The following is a 14306-nucleotide window of genomic DNA, read 5'->3' on the forward strand; positions in this document are numbered from 1 at the left end:
ACAATCAAGAATCAGGGACACTGTCTTGTTTGACAAGGTGTCGAAAATCAGATGGACTGGACACGTAATGTGATTTGGAGATGACCGCTGAACTAGAGCCGTTACCCACTGGATTCCACGGGATGTCAAAAGATCGCATGGCTGCTCACCTACAAGATAGGTGGTCAGGCTTCGTTGTCAAGTTTGAGGCTCTTTGTGTTCTTTGAGCGAGCAGACGCCATTGGGTTACACTAGCATGCAACAGGAACAAATGGAGATGTTACTGGCGCCTGCTCGAGCAAATCGATGAGTAATGGGATGTCAAATGATCAAGTGATTGTTAACATAATTATAATAGAGTTGTTAGTGGTTTGGGTGGGAGTCTTCACTGCACCTTCATCACCAAGTTGCCACAACCCCCCCTATCCCACTGTTATTATATCATTTCCAGTCGGACACAGTTTCCCCATTCCCATCCCCACCCACTCCACTTGGCAATTCAGTCCTGTTATAAAAGTTCAAGGGCTTGTTTTCATTAGATACTAACGATTCCCTTGATTTATTTCTTTCTGTGAGTGAGACCATCTGACATTTATCCTGATCTCTCTATTTCATTTAATATGAATCCCTCCAAGTTGTTAGCAAAAGTGAAGAATCTGTCTTTTTCTTACAGCTGAAAAATATTTCAATGTGTTCACATACAGACCACATTTCTTTATCCACTCACATGTCATTGGACATTTGGGCTGTTTTCAGAGCTTGCCTGTTGTAAATAGTGCTGTCGTGAACATAGGTGTGCATATATCTTTTCAAATTTATGTTTGTGTGCTCTTGGGATAGATGCCAGGGAGTAGAATCATTGAATCGTATGGGAGTTTTATTTCTAATTTCTTGAAAATCTCCACAGTGTTTTCATAGAGACTGAGATAGAAGAGTTCCAACAACATGATGAGAAATCCCTTTTCAACTTTTTATCACACCCCCAACAACAATGACTATTTCCAGTCATTTTGATATTTCCCTGAGAATATGATGAAGAACTCTTTTAGCAAGTTCATTGGCCATTTATATTATGTCTTCCTTGAAGAAGGGTTTAACTCCTCTTCCTGTTTTTATGGATGGGATTATTTGTTTCTTTGTTGTTGAGTTCTGTGAGTGTTTCCTATAGCCTTTAGTCAGAAGTATGCTATGCAAATATTTTCTTCCCATTTTGAAAGATATTTTTTGATTTTAAGCCTCATTTCATTTTCAGTGAGACGTAACTCTATTTATTTGACTCTTGTTTTCTTTTTCAGTAGGATCAAATCATTAGAGACTCCTGTACGGTCAATATTACAGAGAGTTCTGCCTGTTTTCTTTGATATGGTTTATGCATATAGACCTATAATTAAGGTCTTTAAAAGTCATTATGAAGTATATGATTCTTAGACAGAAGTTCAATTTCTTTTTGTTTTACCTTCCTTCCTTCCTTTCTTTCTTTCTTTCTTTCTTTCTTTCTTTCTTTCTTTCTTTCTTCCTGGTTCTATGTTACTGGTGCCCGCTCAAGCAAATCGATGAACATCAGGAGGACAGTGCTACAGTGCATGGTAAGTATTAATGTTTATTTCTTTCAATATTAATATCCAATTGCCTCAGCAATCTTTATTGAAAGGGCTATGCAATTTCCTCTAAACAAGCCTTTACCTGTCTTTGCACAATTTCCCCCTCCCCTTCCTTCATTGCTGTGGATGTGGAGTTCTAGGAGTCAGTCAGAGTCACATGTCTGATTGTGGTGCTCACACATCAAGTATGTTTCTTACACACTTACTTGAAGTGTTCCTGAGGTTACATACTTGGCTGTGGAGCCCAGGATCACATCAGCAGGGCCAGAGTCGCTTGGCACTGTTGTGGGCAAGTTCCAGGGTTCCAACGTGCAGCCCCACACTTGTACTCTACCTGCGACACTTTGCCACAGAGCCACAAACCCAGGCACCTCAGCCAAATCTTTACAGGTTGAACTTGGGGAGAGGGAGCTTGAGCCACACAGGGTGGCACTCAGGGGGTTTTCCTGGTTCTGTGCTCAGGAGTCACTCCTGGCAATGCCCGGGGTGGTACAGGGGATTCAAACTGGAATAAGCCACATACAAAAAAGATACCATACCTCCTGCACTATCTTTCTGACTAGGTTGAATTTTTGTTAGTAGTAGTGAAAAGCTTGGTCTAATTTCTTTTGTAATTATTTTGGATATTATATTCTTTCTAAGTATGTTTAGTTTTCAAATATTTGGAGCTTTTATGGATACTTTATTATTGTGGATTTAATCTAATGTAAATTTGCTTAGGTGCCACATTTGTATGATTTCAACATTTTAAAAAATAGTTGAGATTTGTTTTATATCAAAGAAGAGGCTCTTATAAAAAAACATTTGTCTTATAAAGAATTTTTATTTGGAAATTGTTGGATAGAGTGTTTATAAATAGTCAGTTGAGTCAAGGTAGTTAATCTTTATTTAATCCTTTATATTACTGGATATAGATCTTTCATTTTACTACTTTTCTGTTTGTTTCCTTGAGTGATTTTTGTTTATTTTTATTACTCCCATCCTATATCTTAGGGGAAAAGGTGATAATTTGACAATTATTAGCATTGCATTTTCATTTTCTGTTGACTATTACTTTTATATTTTCAAAGTTTTTTTGCAGTGTTTATTTAAAGATTGCAAAAACATGTAACCTCAAATTGTATGAGGGTTTTTTTTTTTTTGCTAGTTGACATTGCAATACTTCTGCAGAAAAAAGATCAACTTTTCACTGTAAAGACTTATTAGCTCTCTGTTTATTTTGGCCATGTGTATTAAGAGTCTCTGTATTTGTAAACTTTTCTTTAGAGTTATATGTGGGACTGTAGAGGTAATCCAAATGCTTGGAGGGCATGACCTCCATGCCGGGGCTCCAAACTCAGTCCCTACATTATCCTTCTAGTACTGTTGGAAATCAACTCTCAGAACTGTGCTGGGAGTAGCCCCAGAGTACCACCTGGTGTGTCCTAAAACATAAAAGGAAAAATTTCTTTAACAAATGGCACTGGGAAAATTGAACAGAGACTCATTAAAAAAAAGAAGAAACAAAGATCACGATCATGATCATCCCGTTGTTCTTCGATTGCCTCGAGCAGGCACCAGTAACGTCTCCATTGTGATACTTGTTGTCACTGTATTTGGCATATCGAATACATCATGGGTAGCTTTCCAGGCTTTGCTGTGTGGGTGCGATACTCTCAGTAGCTTGCCAGGCTCTCCGAGAGGGGCGGAAAAATTGAGCCTGTGTCAGCTTAGTGCAAGGCAAACGCCCTACCCACTGTGCTATCACTCCAGCCCAACACTTACCATACAGTAAATAAACTTATTCCAAAACCTCAAAGACCCTAAAAATTTATAACATAAATACATAGAAGTTCTCAGAGGTAAGCAGGAGGGGAAAAAAAAGCCTCATGAGATTAGGCAAAAACTTTGAAAATGTACAAAACTCCTACGGCAAAACAAAGCAAAACAAAGCAAATACCCTGAACAAATGGGTGTCATCAGACTTGAAAACTTTGTTTTAGAAAATAATTAAAATATTTAAAGGGACCAAGATTTGTTCAGTAGCACCTGCCAACTGAGTCGGTGGTACCAGCACCTGCCTGGTAGCATAAGGACGTGGTTTCAATCTGAGAGCTGCCCGCCTGCTCTCAATGTCATCTGGGGGCTCTTTGGGGTCCCTGGTACTGCAATAATGTGTGAACTCAAAACTACTACAAGTGGGTGTGTATAAGCACTATAACTAAACAGTGTAAGCACTGTGGCAAGGTGAAGGACCCCCAATGAGTATCACAGCCAGATGTGCAAGCATGTGTGACCAATCATGTGTGACCCCCCATAATAATGATAGAAAAAATAGAAAGGGAAAAATATTTATCTAAAGACAAGGAACATGCTAGGATAAAATATTAGAAGCATACATATATAGGTATGCTAGAAAGATATTGTGTCCAAAATAGTTAAAGAACACTTATAAATATTAATATCCCTCCTCCAAATTCAAATATTCAAACAGAATCTTCACCACAGAGCTCACGAGCCACTACGACCACTTATTGTAGAAAAGTTCTTCTTTTACAATTTTCGAAAGGTGAATATTAACTAAATGTTGATTACCCTAAATGTTGGTGAAAACTGAGATTCTCACACATTACTGGAAAGAATGTGAAAATCTACAACCACTTTGTGAAATAGTTAAGTAATTTCTTCCAAAGTTCAACATAAACTTGTTATCAGTCAGAAATCCCACTGGGAAATTAAAGGAGACCTAAATAAGTAAAAGGCATGCCTACACAAATGCTTGTCTGTGAGTGTTTCTAGCACTTCTATTAATAGTAACCAGAGAGCTGAAACAATCTAAATGCCATTAACAAGTAGGAACCAAATTATTATATGTCTGTATAATTGAATACTGCTGAGCAGAAGTGAGGACCAAAATATTGATAAGCAGCAATATGTTATCAGTACCAAAACATTTTGCTAAATAAAAAAAAACCATAAAATACCCAACAATGGGCACTTCATTTATGAAACTCTAGAATGACAGAAATCAGAGTAGCTGGTACCTTTACCAGATTCAGATTAGAACTGCAGTGTTAACCTTTCTATACGTGTAGACCAGTCTATAGATTTGTGGTGGAAAACTGCTGGATTAGAGAATCAACCACAATTTTGCATACCACTTTTACTTTCTTTTATTTATTTATTGGAGAGAGGGTTGATGGGAATGTTGTGCCATACCTGGTGGTGCTCTTACTCCTGGTTATGTGCTATGGGATTACTCTTGGTGGGACTTGAAGGACAAAATCGGGTACAGGAAATTGAACCCAGATCAGCTGCGTGCAAGGCAAATGCCCATTCTCCACCTTCAATGTTCCCAGTATCCCCCCATCCCCCATCCCCCCATCTTTCTCCACCCCTGTGGCAGAGAATTCCCATTTGTTTTCTCTCTCCTTTTGGGTGCTGTAGTTTGCAAAAGAGGCATTGAGTGGCAATCATGTTCGGTCTATAGTCTACTTTCAGCACGCATCTCTCATGCTGGGAGGATCCTCCCAACACCCTTTATTTGGAGCTTCCTTCTCTATCTGAGCTGCCTTTTTTTCTAGCATGTACGGCTGACCTCCAAGCCGTGGAGTGAACCTCCCGGTACTTATCTCGGCTATTCTTGGAAGTTAGTCTCCTATTTTGTTATTTTATATTCTCCAGATGAATGAAATCTTTCTATGTCTGTCCCTCTCTTTCTGACTCATTTCACTTAGCATGAAACTTTCCATGTAGTATCACATGTATGTAAATTTCATGACTTCATCTTTTCTAAAAGCTGCATAGTACTCCATTGTGTAGATGTACCAAAGTTTCTTCAACCAGTCATCTGTTCTTGGGAACTCAGGTTTTTTCCAGATTTTGGCTATTGTGAATAGTGCAGCAATGAACATAGAAGTGTAAATGTCATTTCGTCTGTACTTTTTAAGGCAAGTAATTTTAATGTATATAAATGATGCCTTAATTAAGCTAGGGATAATGAAAAAGGTATGTGGATAAAAAGTTGAGGAAATAAACTTTATAGTCAAAGCATTTACGTATGAGAACAATGAAAATGCTATGCCTGTTTTCCTGAGAAATGTGATAGAGAGAGTAAGAAAACCAATAACATGAGTGCAAGCAGCAAGCAAGGGTCTCAGTCAGAGCCCACTCACTGCAGGAACCCAATCAGGGTTCAACATGCTCTATTAGCAGCTACAGAGTCAAGAACTCCTTAGAGAAGGCCTACCAGCCAGAGTCTGAACTGCACTGTCTTGGCTAAGTGGGAAGAGTGGTGAGGCTTCAGCCTCTTCCATAACCAGTAATGACAGAGGAACTGAGTCAGAATAGAGTACAGTGTAGCACTGTAGCACTGTCCCCCCATTGTTCATCGCTTTGCTGGAGTGGGCCCAGTAACGTCTCTGTTGTGAGACTTGTTGTTACTGTGTTTAGCATATTGAATATGTCACAGCTACAGGGTAAGTGATATAAAGTAGAACTGGCAGTATCATGGGTCTCTGAATCAGGCAGACCTTGGTTCCCATGAAAGTTCCCATGGAAGGCCCTGATGGCCAGTGAGTTAGGTTTGAAACACTGTTATTACTTTGATTTAAGAGAATGCCACAGAGGTTGACAAGGGCATGAAATAGGCAGATACTTAGAGGCTAGAACCCATGTCGGGAGCATCTTCATCCCTGATCTTACCACTTAGTATTTTTTACATCCTGAACACAACTCAGAGATGAGATAGAGTCGAGGACTCCTGTAAATTTTTGACTCTGCTTAATAGGAGCCAGGGAAAGCCACACCCACCAAGGGTGGTTCTGATAATCATTCTTTTTCCTTTTTTGAGTGGGAACACATTATATAAGAGAAACAAGCCACCTAGGCCTCATTTTTCACCCAAAAGGCGCCACCATCATTTTGCTCAGCTTTATTTAATGAACTACAGATTTACTTACTGCTTCTGTTGACTAAAGAGAAGTCTCCCAGTGTAACTACATATGTAAAAGAAGACAGTATGCTCTCCAAACTCACATCCTCTATTTTTTCCTCCACATCACATTGCCATTTTTATGACAGCATCAATAACTATTGAATGCCTGTAGACCTTCACTGAGAAGGTGGTAGTGAGCTGGCCCCAATCAGTGGGCACAACACATGCCTTCTGGATGTGGTAGCCAGCAGATAGACTGCACTTTGACTAATGGATACATGCATTCATCATCGACAGACAAGCAAAGCAGAACAGAATTTTAAGACTGTCACTTGCAGAGCATGCTTGTAAATAGAGTGAGGGTTGGGGACCACTTAAAAGGAGGCACATTCAAAAATAAGCCAGCACTGCAGGGAAGGAGAAGGGAGCCTTTATAAGAAGTTATTTGGTCCTTTGTTTTTTGTTTTATCTCATAAAGACGAGAAATACTTTTTGGCAGATGGGTATATCTTAGATGAATAAAATTGAGAACTTAAATGATTTAATAAACTGCTTAAAGGCACCACACTTAGTAGATAAGAATTGTCAAGACTTGATTTCCTCAGCAGAACCCAACTATTCTCAGTAGCATAGAACATGGGGACTCTCAGTGAAAATCTTTGGGATCACTCTTAATACTGAGCTATCCAGCAGAACACTCAATTGTTCAGAGCATTTTCCTGTGGTTTCGTCTTGCTCCATGTGAGTTTCATTCTTCTTGCTCATCTCTAACTTATTTCCAAGTGCCCAATATGGGGCCAGAGAGATAATACAGTAGATAGGTGGTTGTCTTGTATGCATCCAACCAGATTCAATCTCCAGAATTCCACATGGTACCCTGAGCATCACCAGGAATAATTTCTGAGTTCAGAGTGTGGAGTAACCCTTGATCTCACTGAGTATGACATAAAAAGCCAAGAAAATAAAACAAGTTCCCAATAGGTCCATGTCATTGACCATGGTCAAGGGATCCTCTGGGAGTCCACCTCCCAGAGCACTCTTGCTTTCCTATCTAGAAACATTTTTCACTTCTGTTACAGGTTGCCATAGTCTGGGCTCTCCTAACCTAGGTTCAATGAGTGATTCTTGACATTCTAATGATAAGATCCAGAGAATAAAATCCTAATTCAACTCATCCTTCAGAACAGATATTTACTAAAAAGTTCTTACCAAAATACTTCAGGAACCTAGAAAGAGGAATGAGCCTGGTAAACACTCACGAGATGAAAGCTCTGCGAGCACATCCTGTGTTCCAGGATGAAGAGGAATACTTCTGCATTTAAACCCTCCACCAGTCTATTAAAAAGAAAGTGCCCATTCAGCTGAGAATGGAGTGGAGTTAAGAGATTGTGCAGTTGGGGCAAGATTTGACACCATAAACTGGGGGCATTTAGGGTTTTGTTTCCTTCGGTAAATTTGAAAACCTGTGTTTTTCCCCATTCTGCTTCCTTTCATTCAAGACACCATATAAAAGGTAAATTTCATCTAAACAGAACTCTCCTATCTGAACAAATGACTTGTTTGGACTATGGATTCATTTGGGGAAGGATTAACATGGATTGAAAATGGAGATGGAAGCAAAACCTTCTGGATAGATATTTTCTTGTCATTGGATTCTCAGTGCATAATACGACTGCACCAACACTCACCAATGGCACCAGTGAGTGGCAAATGAACAGGACTGATTGGAGTTGATATTTGTTACTTGCACAGTGTGCTTGTAAATAGAGCCCAGAATGGATATTGGTTCAAAGGAGGAATGCTCAGAAAGAGTCCTTCCTAAAAAGTTAGTGAGAGCAACGAGAAAAAATGATTCATGCATGTAAAGAAACTCCAGAGACTAACAGCTAACTTCTCAATGGAAACAATGAAAGACAGAAAGAATTAGATGACACATTTTAAAAACAGAGAGAATACCTTTCAAGCAAGAATCTTTCAAAGAGACATTACCAGATGAACAAAAAAGACCCATCATTTCTTGCTGACACATCTGTTGGCACATTAAATGAAGCTTTTCAGATTGAAAGCAAATGACCACAGGCAGGAATTAAGTAATCACACACACACACACACACACACACACACACACACACACACATCCTACCTAAGAGCACTGGTAAAGATAATTGTGTAGGTAATAACTTTTAAATGTGCATCTTTTTCTCTTTTATTCTCTTGACTCTAAAAAAAATGCATAAAAATACATGTAATTATATTGTTTGACATATAAGGAAATATAACTTCTAATAAAAATACAAATATGGTAAATGGGAATAAGGCTATTTGGAACATAAAAATAACTATATATAATTCCTATATAGTTAGTTAATCCAGGGGATCATATGAAATAACCGAAATAATTATTATTAATATTATAATCGGAGAGCCCGGCAAGCTACTGAGAGTATTCGATATGCCAAACACAGTAACAACAAAGTCTCCAATGGAGACGTTACTGGGCCCGCTCGAGCAAATCGATGATCAACGGGAGGGCCTTTACTTTACTTTATTATAATCTATATAAATATATGTGTGTTTTCTTTTCTCACATGTTTAAAAATGTAAAATTACATAAACTCTTAATTATTACAACAATGTACTTACTTTTGAACTTGTAACATATATAGATAAGCCTGTATAATGTATAAAATGTATAAAAGAAAATGCAATAGAGTCATGAAGGAATAATAATCCTATATAACACTAGAATTGTAGTATAAATTAAAGAAAATTCTGCTGAGTTAAATATATGCCCTACTAAAGCAACCATTAAAAATTCTGTTCATATATTATTGAAGGGATTAAAATATCACACTAGAAATATATGTATTAAAATAGAAACGAAAGTAATAAAAGGGACAAAATGAAGAGACATGAGCTATAATGATAGACACAGGTGAAATCATAGCAATGAAACAAAATTAAACATAACTTTGTTTAGGGGCCAGGGAGATAGTATAGAGATTAAAATACATGTTTTGCAAGAACCCATCATGGTTTGATTTCTAGAAATACATGATTCCCAGAGCACTCCCAGGTATGACCCTAAAGAACCTTGAGCACTGTCATGTTGCCCTGGGTACTCCGTAGCACTGCAGGGTCCAAATAATACTCTGTCCTTTGGCTCTCACTTTAAACTGCCAGTCTGGTTGGTGAAGAACCGCTGGTACTCCCTCAGTACCAGCTGATACTACCACTTGGGAAACCACCCCTACACTGACACACACACACACACACACACACACACACACACACACACACACACACCATGACTGGATTAAATAATTCCACGTAGAGGCAGAGACTGCCAGACTAACAAAGATCCATCTATATGTTGCCTCTAGGTGACATGCTCTAAATTCAAAGATATACAATGATTGAAAGTAAAAGGATGAAGGATGGAGGAAGAAGAGAGATCGTTCAAGCAACAAACATTGACCTCGTTGAAATAGCTATTCTAATATCATATGAAAGTCAATCCATCTGAATAATATAATAATATATAATAAGTATCACTCCACAAAGCTCTCCAAATAGCCAAAGTAGAATTGAATGGAGAGTCAGACAACACTGCAATAAAAGTTGGAGACATAAATATTTTCACTTTCATTACTGGCTGGAACAACTAGACCAAATTCAACAAGGACAAAGAAAGATTTAAATAACACTGTGAACCAATTATAATTAGGAGATACTGTAGGTATTCAGCTCACCAGAGGGGCTAGAGAAATAGTATAACAGGCAAGGCACAGTCCATAAAAAATAAAGATAAAGGGCCTTCCCGTTGATCATCGATTTGCTCGAGCGGGCCCAGTAACGTCTCCATTGGAGACTTTGTTGTTACTGTGTCTGGCATATCGAATACTCTCGGTAGCTTGCCGGGCTCTCCGAGAGGGGCGGAGGAATCGAACTCGGGTCCGGCCATGTTGGCCGCTTGTAAGGCGAACGCCCTACCAATATTTCATTTGATTTGCTTTTTTATGATATTTCCCATGAACTTAGCTGTAAAAATTAATAATAAAGCATCACAAATTGAATTTAGTAACATACAAAATAATTAACATACCAGTGGCTTATAATATAAATTTATAAAAATATATAAAAATTAATAGTAAAATAGCATAAATATATAATATAAATAAACATATGATGTATTATAGTAAAATGATATATGAATAAATTATATATTTATAATAGAATTTAAATACACATGTTGTAAATCATATTATAAAGAAATTTAAGTGGTGATGAATAAATAGAAGGCTTGCCTATAAATCATATGTCTGATAATTAACTTGCATTTCTAAAGAACTCCTACAACTCAACAATAAAACAAATAATCCAAAGCATAAATAATCAAAACTTGAACAGGCATTTGTCAAAAAATATATGCAATAGTCAATAAGCTCATGACAAGGTAAGTATAAAAAAGGCAAATCAAAAGCACAATAAGCTACCAATTAATACCCATAAACATAATTATCATTTTAAAAAGACAAAAAGCAACAAATGTTAGTGAAGACATAGTAAAAATGAATTCATCAGACAATGCAGGTGACAATCTAAATGATGCAGCCTCTTTGGAAGATAATGTCATGAAACTTGCTTTATAAACTTGCCTTTTCTCAAATGGTTTAGTATATTACCCAATAATTCCACTAGATGTATATGCAAAAGAAACAAGATGCAAGTACATATAAAAATGGGTGCATGAATGATCATACTGACATTACTCACAATATTTAAAAAAATTGAAACAACCCAACAGACATATATCTATGCACTAGTATATTATTGGCAATAACAAGGAATGAAGCACAGATGCACAGTACATTGATAATGAACCTTGAGTACACTGTGCTATGTGAAAGAAGCCAATTTCAAAAGATCACACATTGATTGTGTCTATTCAGATGAAGTGTTTGGAGTGGGCAAAAAATAGAGGTAGAAAACATATAGATGGCTTTCTGAGGTAAGAGGGTAAAGATAGGAGTGACTGTGAATAGGTTTAGGAGGTGGAGATTCTTTTACAAAGACTGGCACACGTTCAAAAGAACAGAAGCAACCGGCGCTGGCGTGAATGTGGGGGGAAAAGGAATGATCTTTCACTGTTGGTCGGAATGCCAACTGGTTCAGCCTTCCTGGAAAACAATATGGACAGTCCTTCAAAAACTAGAAATTGAGCTTCCATATGACTCCGCAATACCACTTCTGGCAATATATCCTGAGGGTGAAAAAAAGCACAGTAGAAATGTTCATCACAGCACTGTTCACAATAGTCAAAATCTGGAAACAACCCAAGTGCCCTAGAACAGATGACTGGTTAAAGAAACTTTGGTATATCTACACAATGGAATACTATGCAGCTGTTAGGAGAGATGAAGTCATGAAACTTGCTTATAAGTGGATAGACATGGAGAGTATCATGTATGTGAAATGAGTCAGAAAGAAGGGGACAGATATAGAAGGACTACACTCATTTGTGGAGTATAAAATAATATAACACAAGACCGACATCCAAGGACAGTAGGTATTAAGGTCAGGAAGATTGTTCCATAGTTGGAAACCTGCCTCATGAGTGGGCAGGGAGAGGACAGCTGGAATAGAGAAGGGATCACTAAGAAAATGATGGTTGGAGAAATTGGTTGGGATGGGAGATGTGTGCAGAAAGTGGATAAAGGACCAAACATGATAAACTCTCAGTGTCTGCATTACAAACCATAATGCCCCAAAGTAGAGAGAGAGTATGGGGAATATAGTCTGTCATGGAGGCAGTGAGAGGGTGGGAAAGGTGGGGTATACTGGGGATATTGGTGGTGAGGAATGTGCACTGGTGGAGGGATGGGTGTTTGATCATTGTGTGATTGTAACTCAAACATGAAAGCTTGTAACTCTAAAAGAAATAATAAAATAAAATAATTTTTTAAAAAGTTCTGGTGCTAGTCACCTAGTTCTTGGGGTATAATAAACACCCTTGAATTGTACACTTGAAAATCATTAACTGTAAACAATTACATGGGTTTTATTCTAATAAAGCTGTGTCTAAAAATCAAGAGGAATATGAATGGGAATTTTTTGGAAATTTGACAAAATTTATAGAATTAAATGATACACCCTCAATTTCCTGTGTTTTGTAAGCTTTTTTACATAGGCTGTGTCATTCTGATCATTATAATCAGGAGAACTGGCCTCACATTTTAGAGTAACTCCTTGGGTGATAACTACTTATGTCCACTGCACACAAAAAAGAACAACTCTAAGATAAAACTGATTTTTGATTATGTATCACCATCTATGGTATTTTCACTTTGAAAATGTAGGATTCTTGGAAACGCCTCATGAGCCCCAGATTTTTGGCCTATGAGAAATTTTCCTGTAATTCTACTTTGACTTTGAGAAATATTTTATGATTTCAGCTACCCAGGCTATCGATGAATAAATGTAGAAACAAAAACTATTTGCTTACTGAGAGTTTCCTGGCAGAGAGAACACCTATATAAGACTTATCTGAAATGAGTGCACAAATCTCAATATCTATAGTTGATATAAGAAGAGTTATTACTCCAAGTCTAAAGTAAAAATCAAGGTTGAGTTATGCTGTTCTACTCAAGATTGAAATTATTGTAAAAATTAAGACATGACTGTTCAAGTGTAACTTGCTAGATTTGGTTTAGTTACATAATGATATCTAGTGTGAAATGATCATTTTAATTTAATTATTTATTCAACAAATATTACTTAAAACAATACATGATATAATATGAACTCAAATGGTACATGGACTTAAGTGTAAAACAACCTGTAATACTTTGTATATAAATGGCAAGGGACAAAATTTGGAATCTAAGATTAGGAAGCATTCTCTGATTTGCAACATCAAAGCACAAGCCTTAAGAGAGGAATTCAGTGGTAAATTGAACTACATAATATTAGAATCTTCTTTTAGGCTTTAAGAGAAATTGTTGAGAGAATGAAAAGAATGAGGGAGGAAATTTTAAGCCACCTATCTGACAAAAGACTAGAATAAAAAAAGTTTCAAGATTTAGCACTGGAAAAATAAACAGACAATGTAATCAGAAATAGACCATTCACCAAAGATGGCAATCAAACAAACTGAAATGTATCCAACATCATTAGCCATTAGAAAAGGCAAGTTGGGCAAGAGTAATAATATAGCAGGGAAGGCACTTGATTTGTCCTAACCAGGTTCAGTCTCTGGCACTATATATAGTCCCATGAGGGAGTGATCACACAATCAGGAATGATCCCTGGGAGCTTAGCCAAAAGTAAGCCTTGAAAACCACTGGGCATGCTCCCCCACCCCTGACCTGCCACCCCCCCCCCCCCACACACACACAAAATGTGAGCAACATACATATATCAGAATAACTGAAGTAAATTAAAAAAAATAGTAACCACATCAAATGCTGGTGAAAACACAGAGAAACCAGACATGCATGCATTGTTTGTTTGTGGAAATAAAAAATAATAGAATCCTCTGGAGAATAGGCTAGCATGGCAGTCTCATAAAAGTTAGCACATAATTGTCATTAACATAATAATAGAATTACAGTCATTCATTTCCCTCTGAGTATTTCAGAGGAGTCAGAAATAAATTCAAATAATACATGTATACAAAATTTCATAAGTATTTGAAATATCCAAATAGTGAAGACAATTCCACTGTTTATGAGTAAATTGTGGAATGCTAATCAACAACAAAACTGAACAGACTATTGACACATGTATCAACTTGAATGAATATAAAGGGA

The sequence above is a fragment of the Sorex fumeus genome, unplaced genomic scaffold (genome assembly GCF_029834395.1).
Source record: "Sorex fumeus unplaced genomic scaffold, SorFum_2.1 ptg000126l, whole genome shotgun sequence".
In the NCBI taxonomy this organism is placed as follows: Eukaryota; Metazoa; Chordata; class Mammalia; order Eulipotyphla; family Soricidae; genus Sorex; species Sorex fumeus.